The 27086-nt window shown below is 55.3% G+C and overlaps 1 protein-coding gene across 1 annotated transcript in view; it reads right to left on the bottom strand.

The window, feature by feature from the left end:
* The window catches only part of PITPNM2 (phosphatidylinositol transfer protein membrane associated 2), a 135504-nt gene that overhangs the window by 92676 nt on the left and 15742 nt on the right, over positions 1–27086 (bottom strand). The window contains 1 exon segment of the mRNA XM_037816803.1: positions 13931–14018. The gene's annotated coding sequence lies outside the window, so the exon portion shown is untranslated.

The following is a 27086-nucleotide window of genomic DNA, read 5'->3' as shown; positions in this document are numbered from 1 at the left end:
GAGGAAGAAAGGGAGGGTTCCTAAAGGACCCCCAGAACTTCCAGGGCCAGGGCAACCCCAGACGTGAGGTCCAGCAAACACCTTCTGGCTGGAGACTTCTGTGAAGCCGGGGTCTGTGAACACCCACCCTTAGGGCACCCAGGGTCACCCAGCTGGAACCTGACCTCCGGCCAGAGGGCCTTCTCCGTGGCCCCTGAGTGCCCCCCAACGCTCACCAGGAAAGGGAGGCTGGGGCCGCTGCTCCCAGGGAAAAAACAGGCCCAGGCAGGAGCCACCTCTGGGACCTTCCCAAGTCACAGCCTTCCTGAGCCTCGCTTTCCCCATCTGTGCAGAGGGGTCACCACCATCCACTGGCTCCGTCTCGTTTTATTTCGTCCTCACAACCACCCCGAGAGGCCACTGTTTCACGAGTCCCACTCTGCAGAGTTGATGGAGGCTCGTCACAGGCCTCAGAGCCAGGAACCAGCGGGAGGAACCCAAGCCTGTCTGCGGCCAACATGCAGGATCCGCCGTGGCACCGACCTGCTTGGCCATCGCCATCCTGCCCGGTCACGAGGTCCGCGAGGAGGTGGCGGGATGAGGAACCGAGGCTGGGAGGGGGCGGGTTGCCCAGAGAGGCCGGGCAGGGTCTGTGTGTTTCCTCAACTGGGAGGGGCAGGGCAGGTGGCAGGGGTATAGGGGAGCCTCCGGGGCTCCCGGGGCCACCCCGGCACCCTCAGCTGTCCGTCCACCTTGGTGGGCACCCCCGAGCCTCAGAGGCCGTGGAGGAACCCTGGCTTCCCACCAGCCCTGCCCCCGAGTCCCTCATGTGACTCTGGACATGCTCCCCTCCCCCACCCCATCCACCTTGGGGATCAGTTTCCCCATCTGAGAAGTGAAGAACAGGACTGTGTGCCCTTTAGCAGCCTCCTGGCTCTGACCTTAGCAGCCCAGGAAGGCACTGGCGTGGAAGGCATTTGTCATGGTTCCCCCAAGGCAAGACAGCCACACAATCGCCTCTTTCTTCTCTCTATTTATCGACATACACCCGCAGAGCCATAAATACACGACCATGTTTACATTCTGTGGTTCGCTTAAATAAAATGTTTATCTTTCCCTCAAACAACACTTCTTCTTAAGTGGCTTCTTTTCTCGGGGCACTGGAGCTCCGGCACAGCCAAGCATCAGCACCCACAGGCACCCTGACCGAGGACAGAGAGCAGGCGACGGAGCCCCAGGTCGCGGCTCAGCCCCTTGGGGGTCAGTTTTCTTTGCTCGGGACCAGGCTGCGGACAGAGGCCAGGCAGGTCGGACACAGCCGTCCCTGTGGGGACAGGGCAGGGCTGTGCACGTCGGTGCTGACGGCTCCATGACCGGCCAGGCCCCTGCGGCGGCAGCTCAGCGCGGCCACTTTAGAGATCAAAGAGACACCCATTTGTGGGGCATGCACCCACACGCGAGCCTCCCGATTCCACAGCTCGTTAAAAAAAACTTCCAGGTGTTCAACGAAGCAAGACATAAATCGTGATGCTGCCCCCAGCTTGCCCTCCTCCCCCTGCCTCCGACCCACCACATGCACCAAGCCAGAGAAGTTCTTTCTTCTGCAGCATCAGAGCATGTCGAGCTCTGGAGAAGGCCCCTCCACGGCCCCCCTTGGCCCGCACCGGCTCCTTCCTCCTCGCAGCCTCTGCCCGACCCCAGAACCATGGTGCTTCCTCCCGCTACTGTCCCCCTAGCCGGAAGGGCTCCCCTCCCACCCCCACCTCTCCTGTCCAGTGGGCTCGACTCGCACTCCATGAAGGGGCGGCCCCCTCTGCTCCCACGGGGCCCGACACAGATCACCCCTGCCTGGTGACGCCCCGTCCCCTCCGGTGGCCTGGGGGCTCCTTGAGCGGGGCCCTACCCGACTGGGTGGGTGGAACTACGTCCCCAACACACGTCCAAGTCTTCACCTCCAGAACCTAATTTGGAAATAGGGTCCTTGAGGATGTCATCCAGTTGAGACGAGCTCACGCTGGAGCAGGGTAGGTCCTGATCCAATGACGGTGCCCTCTAAGGAGAGGAGACACAGACCCCCCTGGGGGAAAGGAGGCAGAGACAGAGGGAGGTGGCTACAAGCCAGGGACGCCAGGGATGGCCGGCACCTCCAGGAGCTGGCAGGGGCCAGGGAGGGGCTGCCCCGGGGCCTTCAGAGGGAGCACAGCCCAGCAGACACCTTGATCTTGGACGCTGACCTGTCAGAGTACATGTTCCCATTGTCTTTCAGCCCCAAGGAAACAGACCCTGACTCGTCTCTGCGCCCCTTGTGCTCAGGGCCTGGTACCTGGGGCTGAGTGAGGGAACCTGTGCATGGGCAGCCGGCGCCTGAAATCAAGCCGCCCACAGCTCCCCAGGACCCCGCAGCCTACAGCGCCGGAGAAGCCGGGGCTGGGGGGTGACAGAGGGTTTGCTCTCAGAATGTCCTCCGCAGCCTGCAGGGCCCCCACCCCAGCCCGCTCCTCCCCACCCGCACACAGCAGGCACACCCAGACAGCATTTATTTACAAAATATTAATACATGTCATCTCTCCCTGCACGGGGCCCTGCCCACACGCTCCAGCTCGAAGCCTTTGTTCCGTGAGGCCACAGGAGGGGATGGGCGCACGGGAAGCCACTTCCCCTGATTGGTGACGGCACAGCAACGATATTTTATTCATGGTGTGTTCACAGGCTTCCTGCCAGCTTACCGACTTCTATCCTTTCCCACTCCAAGTGTCTCTCAGGAACACGTCTGCTCCTCGCTCAACACCAGCCCCAGTTACCTGCCTTAAACTAGGAGGTGGCAGCTGGGGCGACGGGGAGGGGGTGAGGAAGGCAGAGAGGAAGATGAGGAAGGTGTGAGGAAGGGGCAGAGGTGGGGAAGAGCCAGCCCGCCCCAGGACAGTCTGCAGCCGGTCCCCCAGCTACCCTGGCCTCAGCAGGTGCCCCTGGGTGAGGGGGAGCATGGAGGGGCCAGGAGATAAACAGAGCTGTGGGGAGCTCGGCCTGAGGCTGGTGGAGGCCCCGGGAGCCAGTGCCCAGCCCAGCCTTGTCTGCTTGGAGGCCCAAGCGTGCTAGATCGGACAGACGAGGACAGGACGGGCGGACGCTGGCCTTTCCCTCCACTTGGCTGCCCGGGGACTCCTGCGGGGACCACCCTGCCACTCCCCTCTCATAAGCTGCCCTGCTGTTCAGGGTCTGCAATGGCCCAGCACATCTGCCCCCTGCCTCCCTCCCTGTCTCTCGCAGGACCCCAGGGCACAGTGTGGCTCTGGAAGGGAGTCAGTGAGGAAATCTGTCCTTCTGCACGCCACTCAGCAGCGGCGGCTCGGCTGGGAGGTGTTCTGGCAGGCTTATTTATAGCCAAGCACCCCGGCCGCACGCACCCCTGCCTGCCTGCTGCCTGCCCGCCACTGGGGCTTTTCAGTCATTTCTATATTTATCCCCCCCAAGCCGCTGGGATAAAGGCAAGGCCAGAAATAGTCTTGAAGACGTTCACAGGAAGATGACGGGCAGGTCCCCAGCCCTCAGGCAGTGGGTAACGGGCAGCGCAGGGCCTCTTCCCCACTGGCCTGGGCCCTCTTTAGTGATGTAAGGGGACAAGTCAAAAACCACAGGGTGCAGCTGCCAGGCCATGGGGGTGACACGATTCCTGACGTCAGTGTGCCAAGGGGAGCAGACCGGCCAGCCCGGGGAGACAGGAAGCAAGGCAGGCCTGGAGCTCTACCCGCTCCTCCGGCACACGCTCACAAAAAGCAGGTCGCCTGGCGGCACCAAGGGTGGAGGAAGACGCCGCCGCCTCGCAGCCTCGGCCCTGGACTGGCAGTGGAGGAGTAGGGCACGGCTTCCTGTTTACCCAGCAACTTCCTACCTCCTGCCAGCCAGGAAGAAGCCCGGTCGCGGAAGCAAAGGGAGGCAGACGGGAGTCAGAGGCCCTGCTCCTGCCAGGGCTGGCCAGGGCCGCCCCTTGTCCTCCCCTTCAGCAATCACCTGCAAACGCTGAGCCAGCTCATACGCCGACGGCCTCCCAGAAGGAAATGAAGTGGCTGCAAAAACCCTGCCTTCCGAGTTGACACAGGACTTGTTTCCGATCCACCGTCTCCCATTGAACTGGTGGTGGGATCTTGAGCAACGGGCTTGACTTTCCAGAGGCTTATGTCTTCACCTGCCAGCTGGAGCTGGGAAAAATGGGATTCTGGGCACAGAGCCCGAGGGGCCTGTCTGGATCTGCTGCACCCACAGATGGGGGTCCCGTGGGCTCCAAGAAGCTCTTTGAGAAAGGGGCCTGGGTCCTGGGAAGGTCCAAAATGGGCTGGGGCTCATAGGAAGGAGGAAATGAGGACGGGGCGGGGGGGGGGCCTGAGCCCAGAGAGGGCAGAGGGTGTCAGGGACCAGCCCAGAGGCCCCCTACAGGGAGCAGTAACAGGTCCAAGATCACCCAGGGATGCCACAGCCAGAGACCCAAGGATAGGGAGTGAGTCTCTCCGCTTCTCAGGCGTGGAGCCAAGTTCTGTGACAAGGGTCAGCTCCCTTTCCAGCCCAGTCTCCATCTCACCTTCCTTTGCCTCTGCACTTCAGCAGCCCAGGGCCCCTTGCCATCTCCCAGACATACCATGTACTTGAAGTACTAAAGGCTCATGCTGCTCCCTCCGCCCTCCCCCCTTCTCCTGGTAAACTCCTCTGCATCCTTCAAAGCCCCACTGCAATGCCCCTCTTCTGTGAAATCTTCTCCATCAGGCAGTCAGCTGCCACCTTCCCTCTGCTCCCACTGCACCCACACCCCCTCTGTTAGAGCACCGTGGGCTCTAAGGTGTGTCAGTCCTTCCATCCCAGAGGGCAAGGGGCTTCTCCTTACTACATCCCACTCTCTGGCATAGTAAACATTTGCCAGATGAAAGAATGAACTGATTGCCTCCTTCATGCTCGTCCAGAGCTGTTATTTCAGAAAAAGAGTTGTTGTTTTTTTTTTTAAGAATGGAACCCCACATCATGACTCCCTCGAGGTGCTTAGGACAAATGACAAATCTGGGTGCTGTCTGCACTGGTCTCCCTGTTTGGGGAAATCTGTGGGCTATCACACTTTCCTTGCTTGTCAAAGAACGTCCTTCACCACCAGGCTGCTGCTGTGCCGGGGCTCTGGGCGGGAAGGCTCACCACTGCACGGGGGACCGGCAGGTGTCCACGGGCCCCTCTCAGCCCATGGGCTGACCGGCTGCAGAGCTCCTGATGGGGATGCCGGCCCCTTCCAAGGCGCTGACCACAGAGGGGAAGCCAGAGGGCAGATGAGCGCAGTGGACACACATTTGGGTGGCTGAGTTTTGCCCCCTGCCCCCAAGACCCCTGCTCTTTAATTACCTAAGCCACTCAGGATTCACAGCTGGCTGGCTAGAGGGCTCCTGTGCCCCCAGTTGTGCACATCTCCCTGAGCCGGAGCTGTTCCCAGGCTACCCCTCGCCTCTCAGGAACCCACAGCTGCGCGGCCCTCAGGCAGAGCTTCCAGGTGAGGCAAGAAAATTACAGTGTGAAAGACACCGACTGCCAGGAGACTTTTTCCCAGAGGGCATCAGAAGAACTGAATGCACTGAAACAGGGAAATCAGGCAGTTATCTGCCCCCAAAGCAAATCTGCATCCCTTTAAAACATCACTGACAGCACCGAAGGGGAGCTGGGGAGCCTCTCCTGCCTGCTCCTGGGAGGGAGGCCGAGTGTGCATGGTTACTGCACTGGGTGCTTGTGTGCTCTGCTCTGAGTTGGTCTCGTCCTTGCCTCTGTGGCACACACAGGACACCTGGGGCCAGGACAGACCACCTGGGACAGGTACACCCTCAAGCATCCTTCTTTGTGCTGTGCTTCCAGAGCTGCACAGCCTCTGGTTCCAGAAGTCTCTCCTGACTTCAAAGACAGGAGGCACTCACTGCCGGGTGCCCTAGACCCCACCTTGACATCCATCTGAGAGCTCTGCCGGCAGGTGCACAGCTGCCTTCCCAGCAGGGCCCGAGAGCCTCGCCGACTGTCTGCTTCTTTTAGGAAACGGAGAGACGGGACATGCATTACCGAGTACCTACTACGTGCCAGGCGCAGTGCCAGGGGCTCTAATTGGCTGCTCACTGGCTCACTTTCCTTCCATCACAGTCTTTTCAAATCTAGGCCATCTTTGGCAGATGCTTGAATAGCTCAAGAAAACACGACTGTGACCTCAGACTTTGCCCTGCGGTGGAGTGAAGAGCACACTGCAGGGAACACACGCTGCAGGGAACACACACCACACACTGCAGGGAACACACACCACAGGGAACACACACTGCAGGGAGTGCACACCTCAAGGAGTGCAAACTGCAGGGAATGCACACCACAGGGAATGCACGCCGCAGGGAATGCACACCACATGGAACGCACACCGCAGGGAACACACGCCGCAGGGAGTGCACGCCGCAGGGAATGCACGCTGCACGGAATGCACACCGCAGGGAACGCACGCTGCAGGGAATGCATGCTGCAGGGAATGCACACCGCATGGAACGCACACCGCAGGGAACACACGCCGCAGGGAGTGCACACTGCACGGAATGCACACTGCAGGGAATGCATGCTGCAGGGAACGCACACCGCAGGGAATGCACACCTCAGGGAATGCATGCCGCAGGGAATGCACACTGCATGGAATGCACACCGCAGGGAACACACGCTGCAGGGAGTGCACACCACACAGAATGCACACCGTAGGGAATGCACACTGCAGGGAATGCACACTGCAGGGAATGCACACCGCAGGGAGTGCACACTGCACAGAATGCACACCGCAGGGAACGCACACTGCACGGAATGCACACTGCAGGGAATGCACACCGCACGGAATGCACACTGCAGGGAAGGGGCCAGCTGGAGACCAAGGCCAGGGGCAGGGCAAGGTCTCCCCTGGAGGTGCCACCTCCCCACCCCCAGCTCATCTCCACCTCACGGGTCCTCCTGCTTCTTGTACCATTTTGTCTTCGTAGTAAAGAACCAGGGAGTGAATGTGACATATGTCCAAGAGTCTTTACAATTTGGATGAAAACTAGAGAGAGGGTGATGCTTGACTCAAGGGAGCAAGTGACCGAGGTGACGTTTCAGGCCCCAGTGGGGAAGACTGCTCTCTAGGGAGAACAGGGCAATGGTTTTCCTTCCCAAGCTCCCAAAGCACAACTCCTACGTTCACCTCCAGCATGGAGGATAGCTTGGGCACACAGAAGGTGCTTAATACATGCTAGTTGAGTGAGTCACTCCTCCCTTCTGGGAACCTGCCCCCTGGCCAAGCCCCACCAGAGCGTGCTCCAGTGAGGGTGGGGACAAGCCAACAAACTCCTTTTAACCAGAGAAACCATGAAGCCAAGAGGGGAGAGATGAATCCTGCCACACACCACCCATCTGCGGGGCCCCCGGGCATGGCGCCCAGCCCCGGTTGTCCTGGAGAATGGGTGAAAGCCTGAGAGTGCCGCAGGGATGCCAAGAAGTCCCTGGCTCTGGGCACAGCCGCAGCCCCTCCAGCCCCAAGGACCACGGGCTCACTGACCCCCAAGGCTGGCCACCTCCTCCCTCCCTTCCTCGGCCCAGCCCTGACCTCTCCCCCTTGGAGCACCACATTCCCAGTGTCCCGGACGCATCTCCAGTGTCATCTCTGGCGACAACCGGGGCAGAGGGCATCGGGATGCTGTCTGGAGAGGGCCATGAATCAGCCATCGGGAGTCATTTCCAAGCTATCATTCCCCAATTGCTCACTTACTGTGATGGGAAAGACCAAGTGAAAAGGCTGAAAGAAAAATCAAACTGGATTTTTTTTTTTGTTTTGGCCTATGGAATTAACTGCTCTGAAGAGAGCAAAAGTAAAATCTTTTTTTACCTCTTCCAGGTAACTCTCACCATGAGGAGTCTAAAGACGGACACGAGTTCTTTCCACAATGCACTGGGGACGTCCCAGCTCTCACTCTGTATTCCATTGGCCATGAGTGACCTTAAAGCAGCCTTATAAGCTAAGAACAAAGTACCAGCCCACATCTTCCCACATAGGGAGTCACAGCCATGAAATGAAAGGATGCCCCTGGCAGGCGCCAACTATCATCAAGCCAAACCCAGTTAAGTTCAGATCCTCAGTTTAACTGAAACCCGTTCTCGGTGATACAACTGTAGAGCACCAAGGGCCCTATCCCCCACCAGAATTCATTGCCCCTCGGTTGCACGAGACTAAATCATGGATTTAAAAGGACCCCGTTGATATCCACAAGGTCTCTTGCTTGTGTCCGTTGGGGCATCCGGTGGCTGCAGAAGCTGCTGTGAGCAGCCCTGGTGCCGGCCCCTTAGAGCAACGATCTCTTGAACTCGGCCGTTCCTTGTGTGTGCCCCAAACGTGGGCCTTGTTACTCACTGTCAAGGACCTCGTTATCCCTGGCTTCCTTGCCTGACTTCCCTGAACTGTTAGGTCATCAAGCGCAAGATACCTTATTTATCTCTGGCCTGGCACTTAGCAGAAGCTGAATAAAAGTTGGTTAAATAATGTATGGCGGGGCATCAACTTTGATCTTCCAAAGACCTCAGATGAGGCCGTCACGGGTCCAAGCCAGCTGAGGTCAAAGCACCAGCCCAGAGGGAGCAGCTAGAGGCCCAGAGCACAGAAGTCCTCAGCTTACCAAGCCCCTGGTTCCCACCGTCAGAGAAGGCCTCGGCCAGGACCCCCTGTTCACCCGCAGGAGCCTATGGCCAGCCCTTCTTCCCTTGGGCCCCCAAAGCCTCTGCAGGTCTCCTCCCTGGAACCCCATTGGCTCAGCTGCAAAAACACTGGGCTTGAGTCCAAAAGCACAAATCTTGGCTCTGCCTCTAATCACCTCACTGGTGACTTACACAAGTAACTTCCTTTCCGCTTTCCCGTAGGTTAAATGAAGAGGTTGGATGAGACGATTTCTTGCATTCCCCCAAGCCCATTGGTGCCTTCCTTTAAAGTCCACACAGCAGGGACCACCCAATCCCTCTGCGATTCCTACAGGCCTGTGCTGGTTTGGATGTATTATGTTCCCCACAACACCATTATCTTTGATGCAGTCTTGTGTGGGCAGGAAATGTATTGGTGTTGATTGGGTTGGAGACTTTTGACTGGATGTTTCCTCCATGGAGGCGTGGACCCGCCCATTCAGCATGGGCCTTGATTAGTTCACTGGAGCCCTATATAAGCTCAGACAGAAGGAGTGAGCTTGCTACAGCCAAGAGGGACACTTCAAAGAATGCACAGGAGCTGAGAGAGGAGCTTCAGCTTACAGAGACATTTTGGAGACGGCCTTTGAAAGCAGACTTTTGCTCCAGAGAAACTAAGAGAGGACAAATGCCCCAAGAGCAACTAAGAGTGACATTTTTGAGGAGCTGAAGCCTAGGGAGGAACGTCCTGGGAGAAAGCCATTTTGAAACCAGAACTCTGGAGCAGACGCCAGCCACGTGCCTTCCCAGCTAACAGGGGTTTTCCAGACGCCACTGGCCATCCTCCAGTGAAGGTATCCGATTGTTGATGCATTACTCTGGATACTTTATGGGCCTTAAGACTATAACTGTGTAACCAAATAAACCCCCTTTATAAAAGCCAGTCCATTTCTGGTGTTTTGCATTCAGCAGCATTAGCAAACTAGAACAAAGCTCTACCCTTAAGGCACGTCTTGAGCCCAGCACCCAGCACCTCCCTTTCCACCACCCTGACCCAAGCACCCTGCGCCTCTCGCCTCTGTGACTGTGTCCCCTGCTCTCCCTGCTTCCTCCCCGGACCCCTGTGGTCTGTGCCCAACACCCAGCTGGAAACCATCCTTTAGAGACCTAAGTTGATCCCGACTCTTCTCCGCTCAAAACACTCCAGCGACTTCACGTCCCACTCAGAGTCAAGGTCTTCGTCCGACACGACTCGGCCCAGACCCTCGTCATTTCTCTGACCTCGTCCCTCCCTCATGCCAGGTTCTGAACACCACACAGGCCCCTGCCCCTGCCCCTGCACAGGCTGCTCTCTCTGCCTGCAATGCTCGTGGCCTGCCCTACTGCCTCCTCAGGTCTTTGCTCAAGTGTCCCCTTCCTGGGGAGGCCTCCCCTCCCCTGCTTTACTTGCCTGACACGCTTACACTTGCTTGCCTGCTTATTGTGTACCGACCCCCACCAGAATGTAAGGCCCAAGAGGGTCTGAATTTTTTAATATTTTACCACTCCTTTATACCCAGCTCCTAAAATAGTTAGTATTCAATAAGTATTTGCTCAGTGAATACCTTTTGCTCCTCCGTGGGGCAGACCGTGCTGCTAAAATGAACAGCCTCAAGCTGCACAGCCCCCAGCTTGAATGGAGTTATATCGGGAACACCTCTGAGAATTCAAGCCCTGGACGCTGTCCCCAGGAATAAGAGTGACTGTCATAGGCAGGTTCGCTTCTCCAGAAGCGTGTGAAGGAACAAAGCAAGGGAATGACACAGAGGATGTGGACTCCGAGAACTGCGGACTGCGCCTGGGGACAGGGCAGCCGGAGGGTCAGCTCCTGAGCAGATGGGACAGGTGCCTCCTCGCCAGGCACGGGGAGGCCCACGCTGCAGGCCCCTCCAGGTGCCGGGAGCTGCGCCCTGGGAAAGCACAGCAAATAAACAGGGGCAGGAACTCCTGGTTAGAACCAAGGAGGGCTTGGATGGGAGGAAGCAGAAGCAGGAGGCAGTGAGAAGGGGGCTGCCGGTGGGAACCAGCAGGCAAGGCCCCGGCGGAGCCCCAGCCCTGGAACCTGGCATGGCCTCGGGGAGGTCAGGGCTTGTACCCCCTGGCCCTGCCAATGCTGCAGGGAGCACCCGCCTTTGCTAAAAGCCAGGCCCTGCCCATGTGAACCTCCACAGTGGCCCAGGGCGGTGACAGGCTCACAACCAGAGAGGCCTGACTCCTCCAACTCCTCCCAGCCCCCACTTCTCAGGAAGACAGGCTCCAGCTAAGCAAGCAGGGAAGCAGGGGCAGTGGAGAACAGGGAGACGGGGGCTGCAAGGGGCATTTGCACAGGGGAGAGGGGCACCCGGGAGTGTGTAAAGAAGGGAGAGGCCTTTCCACCTTCCACCCCGAGTCCTGCGGAGCAGTGGTGTGAGCATCCATGTGCGTGTGTGTGTGTCAAAGTGTCACCTAAAGAACACAATGGAGATGGGAGAAGTTGGAGGGGGCAAGGACAGATGTCAGCTGGGCCAGAGCTGGCGGTCGGGGGCCTAATGCTGGAGGCAGACCCTGCACAACGGGGAGAGGAGCCCTTGGGGGCCCACGGACGACGGAGGTGGCTGGAAAGTGTCCTCTGCGGCCTGCCCTGCCAGCAGCTGTCTTCCTTCCTTCCTCCTCATCCTCCTTGGGAGGCAGCGGCCTGACGCCATCACGGGACAATGGCAGGAAGCTACCCTCCCCGGTGCAGCTGCAGCCCCAGGAAGGAAGCGACCGCGCCCCCCACCAAGGACCCCAGGTTGACAGGAACACTGAATATAAACCTGCTCACACTGCAGGCAGCCGGGGGCACACGCTCTCCCCTCCTGGCTGCAGCCTTCTTGGAGACAGACAGGCTCCGTGTGCCCCTTGCTTCCGGGGCAAGTAGACGCAGAAACCAGCCGGGGAGCGGAGCAGAGGGGCCCCTGCCTCCGCCCAGCCCACCCCCGCCTTCTGGAAGGAGCTTCTCTAAAAATAACCCTCGCCCCCAGGCCCTTTCTTGCTGCCCTTGGGAAGGGCTGGCCCCTCTTCCCTCCCCAGGGCTCGGTGGTCCCCATCCCAGCCGGAAACTCCAGCAGGAGCTCAGAGGCTTGTCGGGGGCAGCCCGTCGGGGCCTCCCTGTTGCAGGTCCCGTGGAAACCTCCGGCAGGTGATGCCATCTCTCTATTCCTGGGTGTGAGGAAAAAGGCGGAACAAAGACAAATCTCTCCCGTCAACGGGTTCAGGCTGATGGTGGACAGCGACACACAGACATTCCAGGGCAGATCCTGTCAGAGGTGCAACAGCGTGCTGAGGCCGCACGAAGGAAGGAGAGGAAATGTTGGTGGGGGCTATGAGGACAAAAGGAAAAGGAAAACAGGAAAAAGGAGACTTTGAGGGGGAAACAGGAGTCTGACAGTGGAGGGGAGCAGGGGGATGCAGGGCGCTGGAACCAGATAAGCCAAGCACAAGGGACCGGCGGGGCTATGGGGGAACATGAACCCCGCAGGCAGCGCTTCTGGCTGCACAGCGCCTGGTCCGCACGGAGCACTCAGCACAAGCTGGCTGAGTACACGCATGAAACGCAGGAGTCCCTGAGAGCACGCTGGGTCCAAGCAAGGAGCTTCAGGTAAGGTGGGCTCCTGAAAACCACTGAGATCTGGAATGCAGGGGTTCAGCAGGAAAAGAACTCCCTTCCTGTAAGAGCCAAGTGTCTCCGAGGACAGAGTCCTTGGAGCAGAGACGACCTCAGAGCTGGGCCCAGTCTCCCGACTAGGGTTTGCTCCCTGTCTCCTCCCCATCCCGATTCCGATCCCGGAGATCCTGGGGATCGGCTGGAGGCGCTGAGAGTCAGGGCTGCGTGTCCTAGGCCGACCCCCTCACCCATGCAGCCGAGACACCTTGGAAAGCGAGCTTAAAAAAAAAAACGGAAACACAAAGCAAACAACATAGCACTCTAGCTTCTTAGCACACAGAGGCCTTTTCACTGCGAAGGGAAAGAACGCGCAATAGGGAAGACGACCCACAGCAGGGGCTGTTCATGGCTGAGCTGGGGACAACCCCACAGGCCTTGCTGCCCCAGTGCCGGTTTGCCCAGGAGCACAGGGGCCTCGAGAAGGGCGCGGCCCCTGGGGAGCCAGGCAGTGAGTGAGTGTTGAGCCTGGAGTAGAATCAGATATCCACCTCGGGAGGGAGTCGGGGCCATGGGGCTGGAGTTAGAGAAGCAGCCACAGGCTCCTCAGCCCCAGTTCCCCACTGCGGAGCTGTGTGGCCTTGGGCAAGCGGTTTGCCGTCTCTGAGCCTCGGCTGCGTCCCTCACGTAAAACAGGAATCACAGTACCTACCACGCAGGGTCATCGCGTTACCCCGATGCAGGGGAGGCCAGGAGGGTCGCGCCCCCTTCCTCTCCCACCCCAAACCCCCCACCCCCTCCACTCCTGGGCCTGCCAGCCCCTCCAAATGGAGTAGCCATCCTCCTTCCCCGCCCAAGCTTCCAGGAGCAGATTAGCATGTAGGGAGAGGGGCTCCTGGAGTTTAGGTAAGGAAAAGAAAAAAGCATTTCACCTCCTACTTTCCCTGCCAAAGGCCTCAGATGAACGGGAGGATGAGGGTAAGGGGGGGAAGATGCCTGGTGGCCACAGCCTCTGCCGAGACTGTCGTTGAAGGAGAGGAAAGAGCTAAGTTCCTGGACCTGATGCCAGCCTCAGTTTCTCCTCTCCGGAAGGGTACTCGGGTCACCAAAAAGTGATAGGGAGCCGGTGCCCACAAAAGCCCACGTGTGGCGGTTTTGTGCCCCTAACCTCGCCTGTGGGCAGCTGCCGGGGACAGGGTGGAGGGGCCTAGCTCCCCAGGGGTCATGGACAGAGTTGCCATCTTCACATTCAAAACTCCTGCCCTGTCTGCTTTGCTGGGGTGGGGAGGGCTAGGCTGAGCCACAGAAGAGAACCCCCCCCCCCCCAGGGCGCCCTACAAATAGGAGAGGGACAGCCTCAGGGCCTCGGGGAATTTGGAGGAATTCGTGTCTGTTTATCGCCTCTGGCTTCGGAAGCTGCCAGGGCCAGAACATCAGTCCGTCCTATTTAGTGAAGAGGAGGCAGTATTTGCAACATTTCCAAGAGTCATAATCAATAAATACGACCTCTACCGTATTAATCACATAAATCAGATTTTTAAGGCAAGAAGGAAATGGCAGCAAAGCCCCTGCACCCCCTAAAGTCCAAAGGCCAGGGGTGGCCTCGATCCTTACCTTGAGGGAGTGTCTGAGCAGGCTCAGTGGCAGCCCCTGGCGGGAGGAGGCCCCAGGAGGTGTCGGGAGGGCTGCACGAGCTCGCATCCTGCAGGGAGAAGCAGCGGGAGCAGGGTTAGGAGGAGGGCTCTGATGGGGAACTGGACAGGGCCCAGCCCTAAGCAGCACCAGAGACCAAAAACCCAGAGGCACCGAAACGATTGGACCTGGGTGGGGGGGCAGCGCCTGAACAAAGGGGTCTCCAGTTTACAAGGGGACCCATCTCAGGGTGCGTTTATGCAGCAAACTTCCTGACTCAGAAACGGTGATTTAGGAAAAATGCTCAGGAAACCAGGACCCCCCCCTCCCCACTCCAACCCCCCTAATATGTATGCAAACTGGCTTGGAGTGCTCTGCCCCAAACCTGAGGCTCTGTACCCACAAACCCCTCTGGTGATGAGTGGACTTCAGACACTAGAGAAAGCAGAAAGAAAAGCGGGGAGAAGCAGCCCCAGAGGCCAGTCAAAGCCAAGAGGCTCCCAGTGCCCCTGGGCGGGGTCACGGCCAAGGGCGTGGGGAGTTGAAGGTGACTGCAGCCCATCCATAAGGAAACTCACAGGCACCCCTAAAGCCACCAGCTGGCCCAGGGCTCCCAGGGGACAGGAGATATCCCCTCGGGCTGCAGCTGCTGGGTCACCCTTCCTGTTTGCTGACACATTCACAAGCGACCTGAACCTGGGCCCAGAGGCAGGCAGCGGGTCAGAGGGCGGCTCCCCTGCAGGCTGGGCACCCTGTGATTGTGCCGGGAACTGACACCCTGTGACGGAGCAGCCACACCCCACGGGCTCCTCAGACCCCAGCCCAGGCCAGTGGGGGGCGAGCAGCCTTGACAGACCCACAGGTAAAGCAAGAGGAGATTTGAATGGCGGCTCAGGGCGACAGCCAAGACCCGCCAGCAGGCAGAGCGGGCTAAAATGCCAAGTGAGCTGCACACCCGGCAGCTCCCAGAGTCCTGAGACGGAGTGAGCCCAACTGGGCAGGTGAAGAGAAGCTGTGGCCGTGGGAGCGACAGCTGCAAGCAACAGAACTGGCTTTTCCCACCCCCGTGCCCCGCTGCCAACCTTCCACACCGGGCCCCGGGTCCCCCAGCATGGTCAGGCCTGCCCTTCCAGCAGGGTGGGCCAGCTCCCCTCCCCCGTGCTCCCCAACCCCACTGCGCCCACACCTCGCGCTCAGCCTTGGTGCCTGGCACAGCCCTCAAGGGCTTTCACCGCATCTTCCCAGCAACCCTAGGAGGTCAGCACTGCTCCCTAGTTTGGAGACAAGGAAACCCGTTTGGAGGGTGAAGATCTGTCGAGGTCACCTGCAGGCAAGCCTGACCCCACTCCACCATGGTGCCTCTCCGTGGGTGACGGCATCAGCTGTGACTCATGCCTGGCAGAATTAGATCAATAATCAATAGCACCTATGGGGGAAAACATGCTCTCACGGCTAAAAGAGATGCACGGCACAGGAATTATGTTTCTGACAAAAAAGCACTTGAAGTCCAAGAAAGTGACTGCAGGCCCAGGCGTATGAGCATTATACAGTGCTTTATGCAGTGGAACACGATTCGGCAGTGGAAGGCACGGACAATGAACGGATGCAGGTGGCGTGTGGGGGAATCTCGACCCCGCTGTGCTGGGGGGGGACCTGGACTCGCACACAGCGAATGAGTTCTTGAGTGTGGCCCCAAACGGCGGGTCTGTGGGGACCAGCACTGCTCGGCCGGGCAGGAGTGGGGGCGGCTGGGGCACCGTGGAGATCCTGGGGCGGCGGAACTGGACTGCGGTGATGGCTGCACAGCTCTATAAACTTACCAAAAGTCAATTTCATGGTATGCAAAGTTATACCTCAAATACGGATGGTAAAAATAAAAACAAGTGGAGGTTTAAAAAAAAGGGGGGACTGCAGGGGCAGTTTAGGGTGCGGTCGCAGTTGATTCGTCTGGGGGAGGGTGGCGGCCGGTTGCTAAATCCTAGGCTCCCAGGATTGCTCCGAGGGTACCGGCGGCGGGGGCTCTTTCCCGGAGGCGAGGGTGAGGCGGGGGACTTGGCCAGGTCCCCGGCGGGAGGCGTGCAAAGTATGGAGGGCGGCGAGAAAGGAACAGGCGGGACACGGTTCTTTTAGGGTGAAGAAGCCAAGAGAGAGAGAGTTTATTAGGGGAGAGTACAAGCTTATATTGGGCGTTTAGAGGGCGGGGTAGCTGTAGGGGTTAAAGGCTTGGATTGGTTCTGAGAGGGCGCGGAGGTTGATTGAAAAGGGGCGAGAGTTGCTCCCGTAACGGTGTCTGGCAACAATGTATGCGCACTGGTGGTGATGGGAGTTGCACTGGCAACGGGGAGTGTCCGGGCAAGATAAGGGGGTGGGGAAAAGGCGGTTCCCTCCGGCAAGCCTCCCCTAACAGTGGTGTATTTTGGGTGAGGAAATGGGGCCTGCCTCCGGCCTCACTTTCCCAGGCCCGGGGGGCTGTAGAGGGCGCTGTCGCCCGTGCCCACTACCCTCCCCAGGGGTGGATCCGGTCCCCCAGCCCAGGCCCGCCAAGTTGAAGCACGTAATCAGTGTCCCGCATTAGGGCACAGGCCTGACAGGCATCTGCTTGGGGAACAGATCTTTAGGATGGAGCATCGCTGGGATGAAACAGAAATATTCAGCATATTAGGATATTTGGTATATTCACAAAGCTGTGCAGCCACCACCTTTACCTAATGCCAGTTAACTCAGGAATCCTCCCATAACTTCACCCTTACAGAAATGGTAAAATGTAAAGCAGCCCGCTCCCTCCAACACAGACAGTGTGCCGAGGAGAAATTACAAGTCAAAGCAAAACATAACTCCTCGCTGGGATTTGTTTCCTATTTTTCTCAATGCATGCTGTAGTCATGGTTTCAGGGATTCTGAAACCCAGTGATACTTTGTTATTTATCAGGAAGAAAGAGGAAATATTGTATCCCTCAATGTGGAATCTAAGTCGTAATATACTTCTTGAGTGATGTGGAAAATTGCAAGGAAAAAAAAAAATAAGAAAACAAAACAAAATGGAAACAAAAACTTGGGAGACCTGAACAACAGACAGGTCAGAACTGCTTTCCTGGACATTTTTTAGACTCCCTGACTCTGTTTCAGTCACTGGAAGTGAATTACTGAGTGAATCTGTTTCCCTATATGATTTCTATTAATAGAGTATCTGTCTCTCCTCCTCCCCACTAAATAAATGTCAAACAAACACTTAAAGAATACCAGTTTGATGGAGTGCCAAATTACTGGCTGGCCCAGACATCCACAGTCTCAAGCTGGCCCTGATTGAAAGTCTCAGCTCCAAATGAGTGGGTCGTGCTACTGAAGTTGCAGCTCTGCTGTCTCCAGCCCCCGCTGACAGGGAGACCAAGAGGCAGGTGGCCTGGGGGTTCGGGGGCGGCGAGAGGGGCTGGGAGGGGCAAACGGGGGGTAGCCCCGAAGCCCAGGTCCTCAACAACAGGCACGAGCAGCAGAGCCTTGATTCTATCTGAAGGTTTGGTTTCTAATTTTTTTAGGTTGAGATATAGTTCATATACCATAAAATCTGCTGTATTAAAGTGTACAAGTCAGTGGTTTTTAGTATATTCACAAAGTTGTACAGCCATCACCTCTCTCTTATTCCAGAACACTTTCATCACCCCACAGTGAAACCCCATCCCCATCCACAGTCCCCCTAAATTCCCAGTCCATGCCCTGCACCCACTAGTCTACTTTCTGTCTCTATGGGTTTGCCTATTCTGGATATTTCATATAAATGGAATCATACAGTATTTGTCCTTTTGTTTCTGGCTCATTTCACTTAACATGTTTTCAAGGTTTATCCACATTGTAGCATGCATCGGAATTTCATTCCTTTTTATGGCCAAATAATATTCCATTGAATGGACAGACCACATTTTGTTTACCCATTCATCTGCTGACGGACACTTGGGTAGTTTCCACTTTTTGGCAATGGTGAATAATGTTGCTATGACTATTTATATAAAGGTTTCGATTCTCTTGGGTCCATACCTAGTAATCGCTAACATTAACGATAATTTTACTTTAAGTTAGAACAGATAATACGTATACATTCTTCAAAACACTCAAAGATCAAAAGATAAAAATGGTGCAGAGTGATGGTCAGTTCGTCATCCCTGGTCCCCAGCATGCCTTTCTCTCCCCAGAGGCAGCACCAGATTCTGGTGAGTCCCTCCAGGGCTGCCCGGTGCCTGTACATCCAGCTTTCCTTTACAGACCCGCTTGCATGGAAGGAAATTTGGCAGCCAAATCAGGCCAGAACCGGACCAGCAGTGAGTGGGGACGGCCTGGGTGCTGGGGCTGGGCCTTGAAGCAGGCAGGCATGCCAGTGCCCTCTCTGAGACTCGGTCTCCTCATCTGTCAGAGACAGATGAGCCCAGGACCTACTGCAGAGAATCGCCGTGAAGACTCGACGAGCTAATGAAGTCAAGTGCTTGGCAGCGTGCTTGGCATACAGTAAGTGCTCAATGTTTGCTGCTGCTGTAAGTTCTACTGCAACTTCACCCGATCCTCAGTTTCCACGTCTGTAAAATGGAAGTGGGCACCTCCACCACATTGTCACGAGCACGTGGGACCCCCTGAGCAGGAAGTCAGATGTGGAACTCCATCCTCACCTGCCTTGGGCAGCTCCAGGCCCTTCTGAGAAGAGCCCGACTCACCTTCCAACTGCCCTGGGCCCTGCCCTCTGACAGGCAGAGGGAAAGCCTGCACCTTGGCTGCACCAGGAGGGTCGGCTGGATTTCTTCTTTTTTGAACCTTCTCCCTCTCCCTTTCCCATGTCTCTGCTTCTCTCAACTCTGAGGCTAAGCGTCTCCTCCAGGAGCCCAGCATGGGGTGCAGCAGGGAAACCCTCAGAGCCCTTGGAAGTGGAGACCTCGGTGAGGAAGAAAGCATTAGCAGGGCCATTAGAGAGCTGTTAGCAGCTATTTTTCTCCCAGCTGGTAAATGGCAAAAGCAAAGTCAGAAGGATTGTGTGTGTACCGACATGCAGGGACAAAACCCCAGACCTGGGATCGCAAAGAGCGGAGGAGAAACCCAGCATTGCTTCCTGGAGCGTGCAAAAGTTCATGAGGGAGAAAAAGCCACATGCATGCACGCACACACACACACACACACACACACACACACGCATAACAAAAAGGAGAAATTCTTAGCCTGCAGCAGTTGGTAGCATTATATAAAATCCCAGGCCCACAAAAATATCATTTGGATGGTAAGAAGTTAAATTTAGCTCAGTACAGAGTGACTAATACTAGGGGGAGAGGCAGCACCCCCAGTTGCCTGGAGCGGATACAGCTGGCTTTCAGAAACTTTTGACAAGTAACCAGGGCCTGGTGCAGCACAGAATAACAAATTATGTAATAAGAGGCACCGCCATTAGCTGTACAAAACCACGGAGTGAGGGCTGCCTCCTCCGAGGTGGGGGGAGCAGCCGGGGCCCGGCCTGAGCTCCCCCAACCCCCGCAGGATCTTGCCCCAGGAAGCAGGGCACTCGCGGAAACGCCGGCATGCCAAGAGGGCCCAGGTCGGAGCTGCGTTCCCAGGTCCACTGGCCTCTCCTGCAAGGATCTTTCCCCAGAGTGGTTGTGCTGGACTCGGGTGGCCCCCAGGAGCCAAGCCCCCCAGCAGTCACACCCTGGTGTGGTCCCCTCCTTTGGAATGCAGCCAGGCCCTGGGACCTGTTTTCACCAATAAAGCGAGAAGGCGGTCACAACGTGCTGGGTCCACACATAAGGCCCGGCTGCTGCAGCCACCAGGTAAGAAGTCCAGCTACCCGGAGACCACCACTCTGTGAGAAGCCCAAGCTGGCTGTCGGTAGAGGTCACGTGGAGGTGATCCAATGGCCCCGCCAAAGCCCCAGCCCGTATGGCTAAGAGCCAGTGCCAACCTGCCGGCCATGGGGCCATCTTGGAAACAGATCCTTCACCAATAGCTGTCCCAGCTGACATGGTGGAGCGGAGATGAGCTGTCTCCTCCAAGCCCTGCCCAAACCACCACACTGGCAGCCAGTAAATAACATGGTGGTAGCTTTCAGCCTCTAGTTTGGAGGTACCTTGTAGGAAGCAAGGGGTAACTAAACAATGATCCAGGTCGTTTAACAGGTATGGAGAAATGTCTACTTCTAATGTGAGTCTCATGAAGACATTTCATAGTCTTAAGTACAAATTACTAGGAGAAGTTAGTGCTTAAACTAGTTTTAGGAAGAGACTGATTTTCCACTCCCAATATCCATGGAATAAATGCTGAAATCGAGCAAGTCCTCACGTCCTGTGCTGGCTGAAGGTTCTGGAGTAACCAGGTCTCGGCAGACGATGGACTCTCAGTCGCCCTGTCCACAGCAGCGGTTTGCACCTGGTGGATGGAGGTGTCGACAGAATTCACTGTGTGCGATGAAATGGTCACTGCTGGGGGGCTGAGACGGGGTCCTAGCTGCCGTCTCTGCCTAAGTCAGCTCCCCTCTCTGGGCCTCTTATTTCCCCATCTTCCCAGAGAGAAGGCTGGACTAGATGATCTCTAAAAGACCTCTATTTTCACCTTCAGCATTCTGCCTTCCTATCGCTTAGACGGAAGGGAACTGTGAAATATAACCCAAAACACTGATCGAAGTTCAAGTGGCTTGCGTCTAGGTATACAAGGCAAACACAGACATTGAGTCCCCTTGGAACCCTGCTCTTGTCTCTGTGCCCTTCATTAACTTATTGATTCATTCCACAAAATTTCACTGTGGCAAAACCTGGCTTGGTCCAATTTCCTCTTCCTAAATTATATTTTTAGCCCCCTTGACTTTGGGTGGGGCTATGTGGCTAGTTCTGTGAGTAGAAGGATATACCTTACTTCCAGGCTTGGCCGCTAAAGCGCCCCATGGACTCCTGTATGCCCTCCTCTCTCTTTGCTCATCAGCCAGTCAAACACACAGATCCAGGGGAGGATTCCAAGGGATCCTTGGGGGATGGCAGAGCCCCAAAATGAAAGACTCCTGAAACCCTAGGAGAAACAAACCTTCATGGTAAGCTGCTGAGATTAAGTGGTTGTGTGTTGTAGCAGCTGACATTACTTATCCTAACTAATACATTCACCAAAGTGTTACTATGTGTCAGATATGTAAGGGATACATGGATGAATTACATTTAGGCCTAATCTTGGCTCTCTTGGAGTGATCAGTCTAGTTGATGATTCAGGAGGGAATACAGACCAGTTCTGCACCCTGGGATCATATACTAAACACATGAAAGAAAGCTTCTTCATGCTTGTCAAGCTCTACCCACACTACCTACTTGCAAAAATCTTACAACATGGGTTCACTACGCACCCCACCCCCGCAAAAAAAAACAAAAACAAACAAACAAACAAACCTAGATGGGTAAAGAAAGTAACTAACTAAAAAGGAAGGAGAAAACTTACACAAGGTTCCTAATTGAGGACAACCTAAAAGCTAATGAGTAAAAATCTTAGCTGTGTGCTTCCTGGTAGGCAAAGCAAAGAGGGAAATATGCTGAGTCACAGAGCTCTCACCAATGGGGGAAAGCATATTGGTTCATGATAAGAAACAAACTTTTTCCTGGCTGAGAACTCTTAGGGGGATTCTCCATGAGGTCTTTTTGTGAGGGAAGCAACCTCTGGACAAAGAGACCAAGCCAGCGTGGAGAACTGTCTGCCAGCTTTGTATCCCTGCGTGCAGCCCGAATGGCTCTTGAAGGAGATCCTCAGAGTAATTCTTCGTCCTCATTAATGTCAACATGGCAGTACCATGATAATAATGGAAAATATTTACACGCCGTACCACTGATGGGTTGTTTGGACCATCTGGCTACTGGGTGTGGTAAGTACTGTGAAACACGTGTCCTTTCCACAGATGTGGAGACTTAGCACTGGTGGAGTCCGTGGAACAGGGACTTTTGAAAGCATCGCGCGGCCCCATCCCCATCACGCTCTCCACCATGCCAATCTGGAACCAGAGAAGCCACCTCCTGACCCGGCTTCTGCCCGTCTGTGCCTACCGACCTACCTCGGCTGTCTGCAGGTGGGAAGCACAGACCACAACTCCCCCCGCCCTGATCTCTCTGGGCCCAGAATCAATAATAATGGATAACTTCCCTTTGCCAAGGACCTCTTCAGAAGTCAAGTGTTCCCAACAAGACTTAACTCGGCAAGAGAGCTCTGATTTTGCAGCCACCCAGGGGATTTCTCCAATGATCTCATAGGTCTGCTGGGGATTCTCAGAGGCAGTTCTGCACAGTTAGTTTTCATTTGAAACAGCTTCTCCACGAGCTCTGCCACACTTGGGAGGTATCACAACTCCAGAAAGGAGTTTCTTTATCATTCTGTCCACGTGACTCCACCAAGTCCTAATACCAGGCTGTTTTTTTCTGGGTCAATGTTATAGGTCTTTTTCTCTTTTCTTTTAGTTTGGGTCGTTGGGTGGGTTGTTTTATTATTTTCTTAATTTTAGCAAAACAAAAAAAAAGTTCCATTCAGAGTCTGTTCAAAAGTACCAATTTTCTTAATGGGAAACATACGTTGCCACCCACGTGAGGAGGCTGTGTCGGCTCAGCAATCTCATCGCCCGCTGATACGGTAAGTCGTGTCATCTTTTTGACAACCGGTGAGTCAAATGGAAACTCATTGTAGGCCCAGCGCAGCCCACTGGGGTTTGTGTCATGACTCTGGTGCAGGGCTCTCCGAGGGCACACCTTGAGGAAAGGCCTGTGCCTGGCTTCATCACATTTTAACCCATAGCCTTCAGGTCTTTTCAGAAAAATTACCTTCCAAGATTGAAAATGCTCCAACTAGTGTGGAGGGTGGCAAGCAGACTGGGTTCAAGCCCCGGCTCTGAACCCGCCTGGCTGAGTGATCTTGGGCGGGTCACCTCTCCTCTCAGAATCTGGAGTGTTTTTTCTTTTTACTGTGAAATGAGGGGTCAGACTACGTGGCTCAGTGCCACTTCCTGCTCTCACGGTCCTGAGCTCTTTCTCTGGTCACAGGGTGGCCTGGGCAGAGGCTCTCTCTATGGTCATGGAACCAACTGAAGGTCACTGGCCTCCCCAGGACCAGCACTTCCCTCTCTGCAAGGAAGACAAGGACCACGGATCTTACAAATGGAGAGAGAAGGGTGGGAAAAAGTCAGAGCCTGTGGAGGTTAACTCTATGTGTCAATTCAGCCAGGCTATGTTGCCCAGTGTTGGGTCAAACACTACCTGGGTGTGGCTGTGCAGGTTGCTCTAAGTAAAGGAGATCACCTTCAATAAGGGGTGGGCCTCATCCTATCCGATGAAGGATTTAGCAAAAATCAGAGGTGTCCCAGAGAAGAAAGAACATCTATGACTATGCGAGTTTCCAGCTGGCTGGCCAGTCCCCACTTGCCAACTCCTTAAAATAAATCTGTAATACATATATATATACACATAGAAATTTTGTTCATTCTGTTTCTCCTGAAAACCCTGATGGAGACCCAGCCCTTGGGCAGACCCTGGCATGGGCATCCTTCACTGCCAGAGGCACACCCACACCCTCTAACAGAACTGAGACTCAGCGAGATGTGTTTCCTGAGAACTGCACTTGAGGATGACGATTTTCACTGGTGACACACCCAGCGCCTCAGTGAGGCAGGATGGCGTGCAGAGGCCCAGGAAGAGTCTCTGCCAAGCTCCTGCTTGTTGGGCAGCTCCCAGGGCTGCGGTGGGGAGAGAGGTCTGCTCCCAGTGGCTGCGGAGCTGCCAAGGGGCTTCAGCGCACAGCTGCTCTGCTCACCTGCTTCTAGATCGGGCTGGTCGAATGCTCTTTTTATAAAAGTTATCTGAGCCCCTGGGAACAGGAAAATCGTAACTCAGATCATACCCGGGTTTCCGAGTGCTTCCCTTGTACCAGGTTCTAAACCCCAGCGGCAGCCTCTGCAGTGATAGGGGAATGAATGGCCGAGAGCTGACACAGAGCCCCGGGACGGGCAGTGGAGGCCAAGCTCGGGCCTCCTGGGTGTCAGGATGGGCTCGTTCCCTTGGGCACGACCGTGGAGCCGTGGCAGGCCCAGCGCCAGCTCCGAGTGCGGGAAGCCCCCGCTGCACCCTCAACTGCCCACCACCCCGGCTCCCACTCTGCAGTGAGCTGGCCGGCGCCAGCTGTGGCAAAGCCCTCACCAGGTCAAGGTGAAATGAGGAAAACAGAGTTAATGGGAAAAGTGGATCAAGGAGTTCAGTTATTCTCTTTTTGTTCTTGGGTTGAATCTTCTCTAATTCTTGGTGCCCTTTCTTTCATGAGATGATGGTTATAGTTAATGGTAACTGCTAAAAAAAAAACAAAAGTCCTAAGGTGGAATATCCCAAATGTCCATTGACAGAGGGACGGGAAAACAAAACGTGGTCTATCCCTACCATGGACGGATACTCGGCCGTAAAGAGGAATAAGTGCTGATAGGTGTGACGCTGTGGATGAACCTTGAAAACAAGATGCTATTGAAACGGCCCGACACATACACATTGTGTGATCCCATTTGTATGAAATATCTAGAACAGGCAAATCCATGGAGACGTGAAGCAGATTAGCAGTTACCAGAGGCCAGGGGGAGTTGGTGGGGTGACGGAACATTGGGGGCCTGGATAGTGGTGATTTTTGTACAACCCTGTGAATGTAAATAATGCCACTGAACTGTACATAAAAAGATGGTTAAAATGGCCAATTTCATGTTACGTGTATATTACCACAATTTTTTTTAAAAAAAAAAGACTAGAAAAGAATGTCCTTACTGGGCAAAATAATTTTTAAAATTTTACACGTCCGTGAAACCCGAGTCACAGGCCTATTGAGGTTTCCCCTGGGACATCAGCTCCCCAGAAGCAAGACCACTGCCCCTGCCAGGGTCCAGGAAGCACCTGGAGCATCTGAAGTACTTGGAGACAGAGCGGACAGGGGAGGGGAAGGTGGCCCCCTGCCCACGGGACTCTGCCAGCCGAGGGCCCTCCTCCACCAGGCTGAGTAGGAACCCACCTTCCCCGCTGCCCGCGGCAGGGGCTCTGCTTCAGCTTGCCCTCTGCAGTGGAAAAGACTCACACACAAGGAGTATCCTCCAGGTTTTCACTTCACTAACTAGCTCTTCCTTGCCCAGGGTTTTGAGGTTAAAAACTGCTGCTTCACACTCATACGTTATAAGTGCAAGTGTAAGTCGTACAAGCCTTATGGAGAGCAATTTAGCAATATTTACTGGAAAGAAAAGAAAAACACCCTTTGACCCAGCAATTGTACTTCTGGAAATTTACTCCACAGATACGAGAGTGCATGGGAATGAAAACCCATGCGCCGGGATCTCGCCGCAGCACTGTTTGCCTCCAATCTTCTGCTATTATAATCTAAACCACCATTGACAGGGAACCATTTAAACAAATGATGGTTCATTCATGCAGCAGAACACCAAGTCTACATTAAAAGAACAACAGCTCCAAATGGACCGACAGAGAACCATCTTCAGGATTCATGTAATGTCAATTTCACAAGGCAGGTGCAGAACAGCATGCAGCCATTTGTGGTGGTTCTTAAAAATGTGCGTGTGTGTGTGTATCATACATATGTAGCGATCCTCCCTGAAAAGTGTGCACAAAAAATCTAGCAACAGTGATTGTCTTTGAGGAGGAAAACTAGGAAACTGAAGACAAGGATGTAAGTCTCACTTTTGCCTATATCCCCTTTTGAATTTAATACCAAGTCTAATGCATTACTTATCCAAAGCATTTAAAAATACATTTTTTTTCAACACCACACTACCGTCTACCTTTTAATTCCGTGAACCTTTTATTCCTAAAGAATCAGAAAGCAGACCTAAAACAATCAGAATCTCCAGGCATCTATTAGAAATGCTCAGGTCTCTCCAGGGCCTTGGCACATGCCCGGCTTGGGAACTCGGGCGTGTGGACTCGTTACCCTGCCTCCCAGGCCGACAACAATGCCGACCATCCCTGGGAGGGCACAGGTTTCATGGGAAAAGCCATCACAAAACCCAAGGCCCTCGCATACAAGAAAGGTAGAAAACTGAAAGCAGCAAATCCACACAGGATAGAAAAGAAAAGAACATAGGGAGGTAATGGCATTCCTTAAAAAGGAAGTAGGGAGACTGTGAGCTCAGTCAGATGAAAGTCCCCCCTGCCATGCCCCAGCACACCCACACAGGGCCATGGCACACCCAGACCACGCCCCCCACACCCAGGCCACGCCCCCACACCCAGGCCACACCCCACCACACCCAGGCCATGCCCCCTGCCACGCCTACCACACCCAGGCCACACCCCCACCATGCCTCCAAACAAGCCCAGCTCATGACCTGCAACCTCAGGGCCCATTGTCTTCATCTTGGAAGCCCCAGTCTGCTGGATGACTCCCCAACCCCTCAGCTAGCATTCTCTGTGCATAGACAGAGAAGCAAGACATGCCTTTCAGGAAGAGAAGGATAACGATTGGGAAAACGTGAAGGGAGCCTCACTCCTCCGACAAAGCTGGAGAAGTGAGGACAAGGATGTGGAGGTGTCTAGCGGTGGCTGAAGATTTACTTCCATCAACCAGCCCCTTTTCCCCCAGGTTGCATGGAAACATTGCCCTCATTCCCAGTCCACAGGGCAGCCAGGGCAGGGACCATGACTCAAGAGAAATTCTGAGAATCCCGCTGGGAGAAGGCGCTAAGGCCGATCTTTCCTAAAGTTGTCTTCTCCCGAGGAGACTATCCCTGTTTGGTGCTGAGCTTAAAACAGTGGACGTCCAGCCCTCGAAACAACAGCTGACGGTGTGCAGACAGTGGTCAAGCCATCATCAGACTAACCCGGATATCCCCTCCCGCAGATGAGAGAATTCTGGTTTGGGGAGCTTAAGGAACTTATCCCGAAGCCCACAGCCAGTAAGCAGTACAAGCAGACTCGGGACCCAAGTCTCCTGCCTCCAAATCACACTTGTGTGGGAGGCTCGGCCCAGGGGCTGGCTCCTCCCTGGGTCTGGGAGAGACGGGGTGCTTGCTGTTTCCGGCCCCATCCTGCGTTTCCATGAACTCTGGGTGCAGACATGAGGGGGCTCTGGTGGCTGCCCGAGAGCTGCTGGGTGCCACCCTAATTTCTAACCAGAAAAGAAGGCC

Source organism: Choloepus didactylus, chromosome 23 (assembly GCF_015220235.1).
Source record: "Choloepus didactylus isolate mChoDid1 chromosome 23, mChoDid1.pri, whole genome shotgun sequence".
NCBI lineage: Eukaryota > Metazoa > Chordata > Mammalia > Pilosa > Megalonychidae > Choloepus > Choloepus didactylus.
Note: the sequence above shows the minus strand (reverse complement) of the source record. Positions and strands in the feature narration are given on the sequence as shown.